The 16340-nt window shown below is 38.0% G+C and overlaps 1 protein-coding gene across 9 annotated transcripts in view; it reads left to right on the plus strand.

Annotated features, from left to right (window-relative positions):
- DIS3L2 (DIS3 like 3'-5' exoribonuclease 2) overlaps positions 1 to 16340 on the plus strand; it is a 346723-nt gene that overhangs the window by 32687 nt on the left and 297696 nt on the right. The window lies entirely within an intron of this gene.

The following is a 16340-nucleotide window of genomic DNA, read 5'->3' on the forward strand; positions in this document are numbered from 1 at the left end:
CTGGGATCATGACCTAAGCCAAAGGCAGAAGCTCAACCACTGAGCCACCCAGGTGCCCCCAAAGCTGACAGTTCTTTGGTATTGTCTACTCTACTGAGAGTAGTAATGAGGCCTTTTAAAATAACTTATATGAACATGTTGAGATTGTTTCTCCTTTGTTGCCTTTGCACTTGTCATACCCTCTGCCAAGAAGGCTCTACTCTGAGACCTTCACTGATGCACTTCTCTCATTGTTTGGATTTTAGCTCCAGCATTATCTCCTCAGTAGAGGCTTTTCCTAATCACCACAACTAAAGTAGTGTCCTCTTTTCCTCATCCTGTTTGTCACTATTATCACGGTGTTTTACTGCCTTGTTGTTGTTTGTTTTCTTTCCGCCTCTCCCTTCCCCCCACCCCCGCCCCAATTTTAAGTACCATGGAAGTAGGGACCTTGTCAGTAATGTTGTGTTTATTGCTCTGTGTCCAGAGCTCAAGAGCATATAGTGCTGCATGTAGTAATGAAGCACATGTTCAGAAACAAGTCAGCTATTAGAATAATAGGAAAAGATTCCAAAATCTTCTTAATATTTTATAACCATTATCTCTTCCTACAACTGATTCTCATTCCAGAACTTTTCTTTTCTCAAGAGCTTTAACTAACAGCTGTGTTTGCAAAAAGTGCTGGGTTGTTGTCCCTTTCAGGACATTTAATCTTTTAAATCCTCAAAATATTTTGTAAAATATAAGTGAGTAAAGTCACTGCTGACCTGTTGAGAGGCAGTGTTTTTACTGACATAACTCTCATTTGAGATCACTTTATTTGAGCTTGCAGCTAATAAATCTGTTTTGGCCCATATGAAACAGGATGGAATGATCTTGTAGCCCACGTATCCTTTAACTGATTATTTGAGTTCCTTTTATTTAGTAATCATTTATAAAGCAAGTTAGATTATCAATTGTTGTGAATATTCTTTAGCATGAAAAAAAGTATAACTCAATAAACATCTATAATACTATAATTAAAGACTTGGATTCTTTCTGAAAACATATAATTTAGGACCTATGGAAGAGATGCAAGAATGGTACAAAGAATTACTGTTTTCTCTTCACCAGATTCTTCAGCATTCACATTTTACCACACTAACCCTTCCCACTTGCCTTTTTTTTCTTTTTTTGTGAGCTGAGAGTGAGTTGTAAACATAGCCATTTTTTTTTATGACCATTGTGGGATCAAAATAAGGAAATTAACATTGATATAATGCCATTAGCTAATCTATAGATATTATTCAAATATCTTCAAGTTGCCTAATCACATCCTTTATGGGGGATAGAAATCCTGATCATGAGTGCATGGAGTTGTCATGTGTCTTTAGTTTCCTTTAATCTAGAAGAGTCTTTCCTTTCATGAATAATAGTTTTGAAGATTATAGGCCAGTTATTTGTAGAAGTCCCTCAATTTGGACTTTACTGGTGTTTCATAAGTGACATGTGTTTCTTACTGTATCTTACCCCAGGAGGCATATGATGTTGATTTGTCCCATTACACATATTTATTACTTTAATCAGTTTGTTAAGTTGGTTGTCTAGATACCTCCACTGCAAGATATGCTTTTCCTCTTTATATTTAACAGCCATCTTTGAAGATAGTTTGAGATGATTTAATATTCTGTCACTCCTCAAACTTTTACCCACTAGTTTTAGCGTCTATTGATGAATCTGAATTAGGATGATGATGGTTGCCCGTGGTAATTTTTTAATTCCATAATTTTTCTGCATTTATTATAATGTTGGGATCCTAATATAAGGACGAGCTTCCTCTTTTATTTATTTGTTTTTATCAGCATGAACTACATGAGGATTCTTATTTAATGGGTTATAAGCCATTATGTAAAATTTTTGGTAGTTAGATTGTCATATATTTGGCCAGTAGGAGCCTTTTCAGCTGGCTCCTGTGCACTTTTGACATGACCCCATTATTTTTGGGTGTGTCCTTACTTTCTGGAACAAGAAGATATTCTATCTAGGCCAGGACTTGGCAAACTTTTTCTGTAAGTGGCCAGATAGTAAATATATTTGGCTTTGAGGGCTATACAGTCTCTTGCAACTACTTAACCTCACCCTCACAGCAGGAAAAAAAGCCACAGACAATTTGTAAATGAATGAGTATGGCTCTGTTCTGATAAAACTTTATTTACAAAGGCAAGAAGTGCTTAACTGAATTTGGCCTTTGGGCTATCGTTTGCCAACCCTCCTTTTAGGCTCTTATTGTACCTCTCCTACTCCAGTCTCAGAATTGGCCATTTTTCTAAGGAGCCCTGGTTCCTTTTAGCAGTGAATGATATTTAGAAACTGAGATCTGGGCTCATTGCTACTACTCATTGATTCTAGGCCCTCTTGGAAGACAGAACTAGACAACATAAGAATATATACACATTTATACTTGTCTACATTTGTGTGTATTTATGTGTTTTCTGTCTCTATATATTATAAACCATTGATTAGAGTGATAGCTCCAGGGTTTATTCTAACCTTCCTACTCTCTATAATATTTTTCTCCAACATTGACAAATCTGATGCCTTTTATCCACAATATATTTACTTGTCGAATTCTAGAATATATAGACAATAAGTAGTTTCAGAGTTAAAAAAATAAATTAGGGCAGCCTGGGTGGCCCAGCAGTTTGATGCCGCCTTCAGCCCAGGGCCTGATCCTGGAGACCGGGGATAGAGTCCCACGTCAGGCTCCCTGCATGGAGCCTGTTTCTCCCCCTGCCTATGTCTCTGCCTCTCTCTCTCTCTCTCTCTCTCTCTCTGTATCTCTCATGAATAAATAAATAAAATCTTAAAAAACAAGGTTATTTCTTTTAGCTTTTTTTTTTTTTTTTTTACCTGCTTCCTTTTCATCCTGCTCATACTTACCCTCCTTCCCGGCCCCCACTGTAGATAATAATTCCCAGTAGTTGTAAATTACTGTTCTGTGTGTCTTTTCGCACAGATGAGCAAATGGGTGTGTGTAATTCTTGTTTTTTTTATTCTTTGTTACATAAAAGGAGGCATACTCTAGATCATCTATCCCATAATTAATTCACAAGCACAGGAGTTGATCAAAGTTGAACACTTATATATGGTGAAATGAGTGGCCTCAGCTAAATCAAGTTTCTGAAGTGCAAAAAGGAACTTTTATCAGGTTATGGTAAAGCGGAGCCAAGAACAAGAAACCAGACTGAATCAGGGAACCTGTATTGGGTTAAAAAGACAATAAATACTTTGGTGGAAGAGAGCTTGGTTATATCATTCTGTCTCTTGACTCTGCTCTAATCTACACTGTTCTCCAGTCTGGAGGTTATCCTCTGTGCCTGATGCACAATTGCTGTCCTGGGGCATCCTTTTTCTGTCATCTTAGAAATTACTTAAATACTTTTGTACTGTGCTTCCTCTTCGTTGTATCTTCTTTCTTGTTTTACATGTCATTTTGGTCAAGCATATACTTTGGTGCCTTCATAAAAAAGAATACATGAATTTTTTTTAGATCTATACTTCTGAAAATGTTTTTATTCTACACCACACTTAATAGTTTGCATATAGAATTCCAGGTTAGAAATAATTTTCCTTAAGGTTTTTTTGCATCTTTATTGAGATATAATTTATTTAAATTAAATATTTCTCATGCTTAACATTCATTCCTGAAGATCCAGTTTTTGCTCTGCTATCATTTCTTTTATCTCAAAGAACTTCCTTTTGTGTTACGTGTAGTGATGTTCTACTGGTAATGGATTTTCTTGGTTCTCCTTTATCTAAAAAAAGTATTTTGCTTTCATTTCTGAAGGATATTTTTTACTGGATATAGAATTCTGGGTTGATAGTTTTTCTTTTCAACTCTTTAAAGATGTTCCACTGTCTTCTGGACACCTTGAACGAAGATGATAGGAAATGATAAGAAATCTAGTGCTATTGAAAATGTTCCCCTCTTTGTAGTATAGTATTTTCCTCTGGCTGCTTTAGGTTTTTTTCTTTTCTTTGGTTTTCTGTGGTTCGATTATGATTCTGGATCTAGTTTTCTTTGAATTTTTCCTCTTTTGAGTTCATTGAGCTTCTTGAATTTATCTATTTGTCTTTCATCAAATCTAGGATGTTTTTGGTCAATATTTATTTTACTTTTTTTCCCCTAAGATTTTATTTATTTATTCATAAGACAGAGAGAGAGAGAGAGAGAGAGAGAGAGGGGCAGAGGCATAGGCAGAGGGAGAAGCAGGCTCCATGCAGGAAGCCTGATGTAGGACTCAATCCCGGGACTCTGGGATCACACCCTGAACCGAAGGCAGATGCTCAACCGCCAAGCCACCCAGGCACCCCTATTTTATCTTTTTTTGACTCATTATTTTCTGGGATTCCAATTACTCATATGTTTGATTTTTTTGCTAAAATAAGCCTTAAGTCCATAAGGCTATGTTCATCTTTTTGTTCAATCTTTTTTCTTTTTTCAGATTATATAATTTGTATTGAATAAAGTTTAAGCTCACTAACTCTTTACTCTTATATCTATTTTGCTATTAAGCTCATCCACTGAATTTTTTATTTCAGGTATATTTTTCCATTTTAAAATCTCTACTTTTAAAGGAGATTTTTTATTTCTCTATTGAAATTTTCTATCTTTTCATTCAACTGTCTTTTCCTTTCCTTCAATTAGCATAGTTATCATGGCTGGTTTAAAGTCCTTATCTAATAACTTTAACCCCTGAGTCATTTTAAGGTTGATAACCTGTGATTTTTTTTCACTTTAGAATGGGTCAAATTTTCCGAGTTCTTTGTATGCCAAATAATTTTAGGTTATGTCTTGGATATAGTTGTGTAGACTCTGAATGCTGTTATGTTCCACCGTAGAGTGTTGATTATTATTATTATTTTTATTTCATTGGCGATTATCCTCAGACCCCATTAGACTCAGACTGTAAGTCTTGTCTCCTGTAGGTTCATGTTTAAGTTCAATTTTTTAAGACTTTATGATGTTCTGTTGGGTCTGTTCTACACATCTGCAGTGTTAAGGTTAGCCTGAGATCTGTATAGTGTTGATAAAAATTAGGGGGATCCCTTCTTCAGCTCTCCTATTCTAGGTTGCCCCTGGCAGCCAGCTGTGATTTCCCAGGCTCTTTTGCCTTCCTTCTGGCCAGGCAGTCTGTAGGATTTTTTCTTGAAGTTTCAGCTGCCTGTACTGCCCACTCCTGTGACTGTGGCCTGCTCTTGGGCAAAGCTATACACCCCTCCCCCACAATCTCAAACCAAAAAACCAAAAACCAGAAACATGAAACTCGCTTCGGTGCCAGCTGTGTCTCCAGATTTTTCCTCCTCCCAATCTATTTCTTTTGTTTATTCTTCAGAATCTTCAGGTAGTTCTTTCTTCCTTTCTTCCTTTCTTCCTTTCTTCCTTTCTTCCTTTCTTCCTTTCTTCCTTTCTTCCTTTCTTTCCTCCCAGAGTTTATAGTTGTTAGCTCAGTCTGTCTTTAAGTCCTTTTTCAGGTTTTGATGCCAAGCTTGGGCTTTCCCAACTTATCATTTTCATTAGGAATTCTCCTAGTGTGATATTGAAAAAACCTTTAGTAAGAGATTATACCTGAAAGATGGGTATGTTTGAGTTTTCTAGAGAAGCAGAACAAATGGGATATAGATATAGGAAGGTATTTATTATAGGGATTGGCTCATGCAATCATGGAAGCTGAGAAGTTCTATAATCCACTATCTACAAGCTGAAGACCCTGGAAAGATGGTAGTGTAATTCATTCTGAGTCTGAAAGTCTGAGAATCAGGGTAGCCAGTGATGTAGCTTTTAGTCCATTCTGAAGGTCTGAGAACTAAGAGTGCGGAGAACAAGAGAAGATCCATGTCTCAGCTCAGGTGATCAAACTAGAGGGGCCAACTTCTTCTTTCCTTGGTGTTTTCATAATATTTAGGCCCTCAACAGATTGGATGATACATAACCACATCAAGGAGACTGGACTACTTTACTGGTCACCAATTGAAATGCTAGTTTCATCCAGAAACCCCCCACAGACACACCCTGAAATAATGTTTAGCTAAATATCTGGAAACTCTGTGATCCAGTCATGTTGATGTATAAATGAACCATTACAGTAGTTTAGATTACAGAGTTGCAGTGAGGAAAACTGAAAGGTTTTGAAAAATCCCTTAATAAGATACCTCCTGTGTGACGTATGGAATGAAGAAAAGAAATTAGTGGTTGAGAGACCTGTTAAGAAACTGTTGTTAATCTTTAGAGTATTCTGTTGCAACAACCTGATTTCAGAGTGCTGATCAAGTTGGAGAGGAGAGAATCTACTTAGGATACATTTTAAAGGTAGAAGTGATGGAATTTGGGAATAGAGTTTTATTAATGAAGAGAAAGAGGTTAGATGACTACTGTTTGCTGCCCAGGGATGATAATGATGTCATTAATCTGGATGCAGTAAGTATGCAGGCGGAAAATCTAGTTTGAGGAGAATAATAACTTGAATTAGAAACATGTTACATTCAAAGTGCTTGCCAATATTAATGAGCAGGAAGTTGAAAAGTTAAAGAATAGCTTCAGAGAGCAGGGCTGGAGATGTAGATTTAAAATTCTTTAACAGAGAAGTGAGATGAGGCTTAAGAATAGGATCTTGCAAATGGCAGAAACTTAAGACGTAAGTGAAAGAAGAGGAGTCAACAAGAAAATTTGAGAATTGCAGAGAGAGTAGGAGGAGGCAGGAGACTGTGATGTCCTAAAGGGTCAAGGGAAAAAGAGTTAGTAGTCCAAGGGTATGGTCAATGACATCCTATTCTAGAGGGGCTAGGAAAAATGAACTGAGAGGATGCTATTGTTTTAATAATGAAGATTTTCCTTTTTAGGAATACTGAAAGCCTTATTTCATTGTAGAGGTGAGGACAAATTTTATATTCCCAGGAAGATTAAGGGCTTTGTCATGAGGAAATAGAATTATGAATCTAGACTACATTTTTAAACTTTGGCAGAGATGGGAGTGAGGGAAATGGAATGGTGGCTAGTAGCTTGAATTTTACAGAAGGAGAACAGGGGTAGGCCATTAGCTAGGTTGTATGCTTTTGGGTAGGCAACTATGGAGAGAATAATGAATGTAAGAAAGTTCTAGAGCAGATATAAAATTAAGAATGAAGAACACAAATTGAAGAGGTTAGGTTGTAAACATGTAGGAACCTTTTTTTTTTAGATTTATTTATTTATTTTAGAGAGAATGCATGAATAGGGGGAGAGGGAGAGAATCTCAAGCAGACTCAACACAGAGCCCACAGCCCCGAGGTCATGACCTGAGCCAAAACCAAGAGTCAGACACTTCACTGACTAAGCCACCTAGGTACCCTTGTAGGGACCTGTCTAACTTTCATACGGAACAGAGGGGAAGATAAATGAAATTATGGAGAATTTTTGTCAGAAGAGTGAGTCCTATAGGAGGGAGTTGGGAATTTAAGGTTTTGATTGAAAATGTGAGAATTAAGAGTGAGGTTGACACTTCCAGTTATGGCATAGGAAATAGTTGGAAACTAGTCTACCTTCATTTTTTTTTTTAAAGATTTTATTTATTTATTCATGAGAGGCAGAGACACAGGCAGAGGGAGAAGCAGGCTCCATGCAGGGAGCCCGACGTGGGACTCGATCCCAGGTCTCCAGGATCAGGCCCTGGACCGAAGGTGGCACCAAACTGCTGATCCACCTGGGCTGCCCAACTAGTCTACCTTCTAACAGAAGTTGGCTTATGCCCATTACAAAACAAAAACAAGAACAAAAATCTGTTGAAAGTATTTGAGGAGTAATAAGAGAGTGACTATCAAGGAAGAATAAAGGTTTAGGGAGATAATGCTAGTATTTAGGGTTGTCTCCTCTGGATGTGTACTAGCTTTTAGAGAGATCAGCTGAAAGAGAAGCTGAAAAACTGAGCAATGTACTTGATATTATTTTAGGGCTAGAGTGATAGGGATTTAGGCCCTGCTAATGTGGGAAGTGTGTGGTCCTGGTGAAGCATTCTTATTTGGGATTGCAATTCTGAAGGGCTACAGTCCACATTGTAAGGTTGAAGTGATGTAGATAGGCCCTCACAGAAACTGTATCTCTATTTTGAATGCATTTAAACCCTGAAAACAGATTGGGGTAATTTATTGTATTTGTCTCAGGTGCTTGGCAGAAGCGAATGAAAATCCTGTTTGGAAGATGGTAACATTATACTAGTTCTCAAATTATCACCACAGAGATCTTGGAAATATAATGTCTAGTCCATAATAAAAAAAATCAGGCACAAATGATCAAACAACATGAACAAAATCAAATAGAAGCAAAGAAGATAGTATTAGATCTCTTTGGGCCTCCGTTATTGAAGTTTTCAGGAGCAACTTTAATATAGCCATGCTTACCTTGTTCATAGAGGCAAAAAGATTTACCATTGTTAGCAGAGAACTGGAGACGTGTAAAAGAAAAAAATGGAAAATCTAGACTTGTAAGCATAATAACTGAAATTAGGAACTTAATGAGTGGGTTTGACAGATTAGAGCTGATAGAGAATTAGTGAAGTGGAAGAGTTATGAAGAAATTGAGGAAGACAAGACACAGAGATACTAAAAGGTCATAAGTGTATAATTGAAGTTCCAGACAAAGAGTTGAGAGAATGGGGTAGAAGGTATATGGGACAACATTGGTTGAAGACTTTTCATAACTGATAAAAGCTGTCAAATAATAGTATTATTGCTAACACCAAGGAAGATTTAAAAAATCCATACCTTAGTATATTGTAGTAAATTGCTAGAAAACCAAAGATAAAGAGAAAAATTTCAAAAGCTGCTATAGAGGGAGAGAGGGATTAGTACACTCTTCTTCTTCTTCTTCTTCTTCTTCTTCTTCTTCTTCTTCTTCTTCTTCTTCTTCTTCTTCTTCTTCTTCTTCTCCTTCTCCTTCTCCTTCTCCTTCTCCTTCAGATTTATTTATTTGAGAGAGAGAGTGAGAAAGAGTGCAAGCACAAGGAGGGCCAGAGGGAGAAGCAGACTCCCCGCTCAGTGGGGAGCTTGATATGGGGCTTGATCCCAGGACCCTGGGATCCAAAGGGCCAAAGGCCAAAGCTTTTTTGGCCAAAGGCCAAAGCTTAACCAACTGAGCTGCCCAGGCGCCCCAGAAATAGTACACTTTCAAAGACTACAAAATTAGATTAACGACTGACTTCTTAACAGAAATATTGAAAGCTAGAAGACAATTGAATGATACCTTCAAATTAGAGAAAATAACTGACAATCTAGAATTCTAAAACCTGTGAAAATTTCCTACAATAATAATGATGAAATTCAGATGTTTCAGACCTGACAGGAACTCTTTAAAATGCTCAAAAGACACATGTGGCTTGTGGCTACCCTACTGGACAGCACAGATACTGAAAATTACATAACTTCAGTAAGGATAGCACTGCTATATGTACTAAGAAAATCATAAGGATATTTTGAGCAACATTGTTTCCCCTCAAAAAGGGAAACTTTAGATGAAATTGATAAATTTCTAGAAGGATGCAAATTACTAAAACTGAAGAAATTTAAAAATCTGAATTATTTTATATGTTAAAGCAGTATTTTTTTTCTTATGATACCTTTTTCTGCCTTTGGTATGGAGAAATAATATCCTCTAGAATGAGTTGGGAAATATTTTCTGTTTTCTGGAAGAGTTTGTGAAGTTTTACGGTTCTTTTTTTCTTTCAATGTTTGGTAGAATTTACCTGGGCTTTTCTTTATTAGAAGATTTACCTACTAATTCAATTTCTTGTTATATGTCTATTTAGATTTTTAATTTTTTTTCTTAAGCCAGCTTTAGTAATTTGTTCCTTTCTAGGAATTTGTCCATTTCATCTGTTATCTAGTTGGCCTAAAGTTGTTTGTTGTATTCCCTTATAATCGTTTCTGTAAGGTTGGTAGAGAGGTGCTGTCTTTCACTCCTGTTCTGTGGTCACCCTGTGGAGGTGGAATGGATCCCTTCCCAATTAGTAGGATGTATATTAATTGTACTCTATATTAAACAGGAGAATTTGAAAGAGAACTTATTACTCACCTACGAGACTCCTTGGCAGAGTAGGGTGAGTACAGGCATGTCTGGTCTGGTTTGAGTGAGGCTGAAGGAGTGGGTTAATTCTTTATAATGGGTAGGGAACTGGAGAGAAGTTCCTATGTGTAGAGTGGGGATTTGTGAAATTTGAATTTCCCACTGGGGTCAAAGGTTGGGGTACTCATGGACTGTCTTCTCAGATGGATCAAATGGGAAAGAGGAATTAAGGCTAAAAATAAGTCGGTAGTCAAACATTGAAAAATGGAGCCAGGTTCTTTATCACAAGTCTTTAAATTGGATTTTTAAAAAATAATTGTACTTCATATTTCTTTTCTTCCTTTCTTTATGTTGGATCATCTTGACTGATCATTTTTATTTTCAGGTTTATCAATTCTTTTTATGCCAACTTCCATCTGCTGTTGAATCCTTCTAGTGAAATTTTCATTTTAGTTCTTTCATCTTGCAATTTACTTTTTAAAAAAATAATGTCTGTTGATCTTTTCTTTTCTTTTTAAAATTTTATTTTTAGAGAAAGAATGGGGAAAGGGGCAGAGGGAGAGAGAGAGTGAGAGAGGCTCAGCACAGAGCCCGACATGCGTCTCAGTCCTCTGACCCTGAGATCATGACCTGAGTCAGACATTCATCGGGTGACTGAGCCACTCAGGTGCCCTTCTCTATTGATATTTTTTATTTGATGAGTCATTGTTATTATACTTTTCCTTTATAAGTTGTTTTTTTTTTTTTTAGTTCTTTGAACTTATTTGTGATACATGCTTTTGAAGTTCTTATTGCCAGAGTCTGAAATCTAGGCTTCCCCAGAGACATTTTTTAATTGAAACTGCTGCCCCCTCTTCCTGTGTATGGGTCACACTTTTCTCTTTTTTGCCCACGTTATAATTCTTTGTTGAAATCTGGACATTTTGATATGCTCTGCATTCTGATTCCTTTTCCCCTAGAGTTGGTTGTTCTTTTTGTTTGTGTAGTGACTTGTCTGGACTTATTCTTTGGAGTCTGTTTCTCCCATCCTGTGTGGATGCCGATGTCTCTGCTAGTTCTTCCTTTCTTGTTTTTATTTTTAAGTCTTTCTTGTAGTTGCCCTTGGGTCAGTATATCTTAATGGTGAGCCCATGATTTTCAGAGGTTGTGTTTAGTTCTGAAACTGTGAGGCCCCCCGATCCTTTGTCAGTGTTTCTTGCGAGACTTGGGGGAATGCTTTCAAAGTTCAGGCAGTTTACACATCAGCCCAGGCTTTTTTGCTTTCTATATTTGTAAGGTTCACATTCATCCAGAGATGAGCAGCTTTCTAGTGCCTTTTCATTTCATTTCATTTTTTAAAAGATTTTATTTGTTTATTCAGGAGAGACACAGAGAAGCAGAGACATAGGCAGAAGGAGAAGCAGGCTTCCTGCAGGGAGCCTGATGTGGGTCTCAATCACTGCACTCCGGGATCATGCCCTGAGCTGAAGGCAGATGCTCAACCACTGAGCCACCCAGGCATCCCGGCCTTCTCATTTTTTTTCCTGCATGTTTAAAGTCCTGTGCATGCACATAGCAGAAAAAAGTAGATTTTTGCCAAGGCCCACTTTAGTTGTCTTATTCCTAATTCTCCCTGTTAAATTTCTGGTTGGTTTCCTGATCTGTTGCTTGCCCTAACTAGTATAGCAGATTCAGGCTACTTGTGATAATTGGCCTTCCTAATTTTTTTGTTCCTTGGAATCATTGTTTCTGAAAATGCCCCTGGACCTGGAATTCTTTTTGCTCTGCTCCAAAGAAATTTAGCTCCTCTGGCTAAGTGGAGCTGCCAATCTTCATAGCTTGCTCTGTCCTGGTGGGATTTCCATACCAAGAGTTTGGGACTGTGTGATGGTGGGAACTCCAGGTTAAACCACCACACACTTCTGTTGTTCTTTACAAGAGTCAGTAGATTTTCTGGAATAAACACTTCTCAATGTTTTATATGTCTTTGGTCAATATCCAGATCCTTAAATAATTGATTTTGATAGTTTTTATCCAGTTTTATTGTTATTTTTTTCCTAGGGGATAGCATTTTTCCAATTCCTTATTTAACCTGGATATTCCTTATACATTATGGCCATCATTTCCCCTGCCTTTTCTCTCTCATGTGTGTGTGCATGTGTGTATGTATATACTTTTTTATTTTTATTGTTTATTTTTTTAGAGAGCACATGTGTGTGTGCGTGTGTGGCAGAGGGGAAAGGGGAGAGAGAGAGAGAATCTTAAAGAGACTCCATGCCCAGTGCAGAGCCTGACACAGGGTTCAATTTCACCATCCTGAGATCATAACCTGAGCCGAAATCAAGAGTTGGATGCTTAACCAACTGAGCCACCCAGGCATCCTTCTGTCTCCCTCATTTTTAAACATTTAAATTTTATTCAAACAATTTTATTTTAGAATGTGTTATAAAGTAGCACTGTATTGACAATTTGGTTAAGTAGTGTCTTAGTACAACTTGTTGACTATTTCATGTTTCCCAATTATTTATGGTGTAAATTGTTTATTTCTCTAACTTTAGTGAGGTTTATTTTAAACTTATTCTCTCTCTTTTAAAAATTTATTTCATCAATAGTGTTTTCTTTCATTTGTTCTTACCAGGTCTTGCTTTCTATCGGCTACATCTTAGCTTCTGAAAAGGCTCAACCTTTTCTCTCTTTATACTTTTTAATTTTATCGCCTTGGGCTTCCTTTACTACCAAGGTTCATAAATTTTATCTGCTCTTGTTTCTCATCAGGGCTGAGATACGGGGTAAGGCAAGTGAGATGCCTAGAGCACTAACATTTCAGGAGTCTCTCTTGAAGTCCTCTAAGTGCAGGGTGCAGGGTTAGTACTTGCATGATTTTGCTTTTATGAATTTTGCATCCTTGGTGCCTGGCTTCCCTCACCTTAGTCCTGGCCCTGCTACTTAATTTCTCATTAGTGGATATTTCTTGTAAGGTGGTTTCTGTTCCAAATAGGTTTCATTCTTTCAAATTTTTGAGTGTCTGCTCTGTACTATGCATTGTGCTAGGTTTGGGGAATATAAAGGCTCTCAAGACACTACTTCTTTCACCCAAATTATTTCTTCAGATTTTCTCCTTCTCGAGTCTAGGTGCCTCTCCCTGCATTCCACTTCATTCCTGCTTTTTTTTTGTACCATGTGTCACTATTGACCATTACTGCCTGTTCATCCTAACCCCAGCCCAACTCTTCAGAATGTACAGCTATTTCCATGATAAGACACCCTCTCGAGGAACCAGTGGGCATTTGGGCAGTAGATCAGTGTACCCCATTCTGAAAACTGGTAAGAATTAGAAATTGACTTGTCCTTTCAGTGTGTTAAGGTAGGGGTGCCCAGGATTTCTCTTGGGTTAATAGATCTTTAGACATGTTGCTGGGAAGGTTGTTTGTTCATTCATCTGCTTAGTATATTCTCTGTTTGGAATCTTTCCTTCTCCTTCCAGTACTTTGATATCCAAAGGCAAGCTTTGATTCTCTGCCCAGCTATCTGGTTTACTCCTGCCAATTTTGTTTCCTGGGTCCTGTGTTCTTTTCCTGTTCTTTGCTGACTTGTTTTTAGTGTAATTTCCCTGAATGATCCTGCTCTTCTTGGTGTTTTCACCGCTTATTCATGAAAATAAACTCATCTACTCATTTAAGGAGTGAATAGTGAACCTATATTCTATCCTGGGTACTATAGGAATCACTGGGGTTACAACAGTGAAACCAACCAAACATTCCTTATCCTCCTGAGCTAGAGAGACAAGTTAGGGATAAATCATACCAACATAAATCATACCAAACACCAAGGGTGTTTGCTGTGAAGGAAAGTTGCAGGTGGAGCTGATCTTGGGACATTTGAGTTGAAATCTCTGTCTTCATTTCACTTAACTGGCAGTAAATCCCCGTAATTTTGAACTCTTGCCTGCATCAGGACTTGATACAAAGTACCCATTTTCAATTATGACTTTTTAAATATTGTCTTTTTCCTGCTTGCAGCTTGACTCAATGCTTCACCTTGCTCAAGGCTGCCATGAGTTGAATTCTTACTTAGTAGTGGTTGTCAGCTGTGATCATTAACTTATTCTCCTTTGGAAGTTATTTTCTCCCAGGTTTTCTTAACATTTGACCTGTTGGTTCTTTCGTACATCTTTGTTAGTTTTTGTGTTCTATGTCCTACTTCTTTGCATTTCCTAAAATTTGTCCTAACCCAGATTTTGTCCTGGGCCCCTTCTGTATCAACTTACCCTTTCTTGGCAATCTTGTCCTTTCTAGAGAATTTTGGTTGCCATTTTTAAGTGAATGGCTGGCCAGTTTATCTAAGTTATGCTCTAGTTTCCAACTATTTGGGATAGAGGTATACATACAGACGCATATTTCCGTGTGCACAAGTTCATGTAGAGAGAGGGAACACTCTAAGTAGAATTCATTATCTTCTCTAACTCAGTGACTTTATAAACTCCCAATCTCCTTGCTCAAAATCTCGAACATTTGCTCCCTCCTTGCTTTTGAGACCCCGATCTGCCTGGTTGCCATGTGGTGTGAATTTGTCCTGCAATCCCACCACATCATGGGTTTCTTTTTTTCAGTGTGTGCTCACTCAGCTCTACTTCAGGCCTTCCTTTCTTTCTCCCTGGTCTGTTCTGGTTCTTTCCTGAGGTGCAGCTGTCACTGTCTTTCTCAATTCCAGAGGACTCTGAATCCTGTGCCAGCTTTATTTTTCCTGAATTGTGATTCTGATCTGTTGTTCTTTTCTTCTGCTCATTCATGCTTCAGACATTCCCTACTGCCTTTGAGCAACGGGCTGGTTTTCTAGACCTTCCAACTTGTTTTATTTTCCCTGCCACTTCCCTTCATACAGGCTGGACTCTCTCCAAATGGAATTAATGTTGTAAGAATCTGCCTGTGTTTTTCTGTTTGTATCTCTATTTTTGGTTCCTTGTGCCAGTAGTGTGCTTGTCTCACATTCTCAGTTCTTCCTTCACATTTTTCTTGAAGCTCTCTCAGGTTTCCTGACCCAGAGATACTTTTTCTTCCATCATGAGTACATTTACCCATACTTAAAAAAAATATATAGTGCTTATCACTTCCCAACTTGTATTGTTATTTCAGTATGATTTTGTAAGTCTCATCAGCTCTTGTATTCTTCATTGATCCTAGTATAGTACATTGTCCAAGTGTTTGTTGCATTAATAAGTGGCTGGATGCCTTCTGAATTAAACCAGCAGACAGTCTGGCCTCCTCTGTGTGCCCTTCCCATTACCTTGTTTATCTAAGACCATCTGTTTCTCTCCCTTCTTGCTTTTTTTTTTTCAAACTTTATCCCTGACTCTCTTCATGCATTGCTAAGTGGCCCATTACCCTTTGTCATTGTAGCTTCTCTTTTCCTGAGTTAGTATTAATTTCACTTTAAAGAAAAATGATGTCATTTCAGTGAAGGATGTGTGTGGGAAATTTACAGAAAATGGAAGCTAGTATTGAGAATGACATCTTGATCCATTTTATGGGAAAGAACCCTGCCCACCAGGATTTTGGAAATTTGCAAGTATAGGCTTGAATCTCTGGGCTGGTGGCCAGCTAAGAGTAGAAAGTGGAAGTTGTAATATGTGTTCAGTGTCTAGGTGGAAGGCCAGGGGCCAGCTCCAGGGCCCTGGATTCCAGTCTCCTGATCTAGGCAGCTGCCTTATGTTCCTTGGAAGCAGCTGCCTGAGCTTTTGGACAGATGATTGGTTTAAAGTGATGTCAGGTAAGAGTAGGGAAATAGATATCTAACTGCCATGTTGCCATTTTTTTGAAAGCTAGTGAAACACCTTGGGTTTCCTGCATGGTTTTGGATATCTGGTTGTGGCAATAAGTTGGGTTTTGTTGATGAATTCCAAAGGAATTGATTTATTTGGTTTCATAGATGAATGTCATTTGTCTGATGTGAAACTTAATAGCTGTACCTTTTGAGTGCTAGTTTAGTGCCTGTTTCATTATAGTCTTGAGATTCCAGATTTTTATACTTTTTTTCAAAATTATATTCTCTCTCATGCTTACCCATTTCAGAAACTAAACGGAACTGCAGCACTCTTTCAGTCCCCACCTCATTGCCATTTGTGGAGGTTTTTGGTTGAAGTGGCCCAAACAAGCAGGCTAGCAATACCTTGAAAAGAAACTCAGGACAGATGGTGTGCTAGTCTAACTGCCTAGGAGAAAGTGACACTGGGACCCAGGAGGCCCCCCTCCCCCACATGTAGTTTCTGTCACTCACATACTACATTTCTGAGAGCACAGAGGAGGCCACAGGT

Source organism: Canis lupus, chromosome 24, assembly GCF_048164855.1.
Source record: "Canis lupus baileyi chromosome 24, mCanLup2.hap1, whole genome shotgun sequence".
In the NCBI taxonomy this organism is placed as follows: Eukaryota; Metazoa; Chordata; class Mammalia; order Carnivora; family Canidae; genus Canis; species Canis lupus.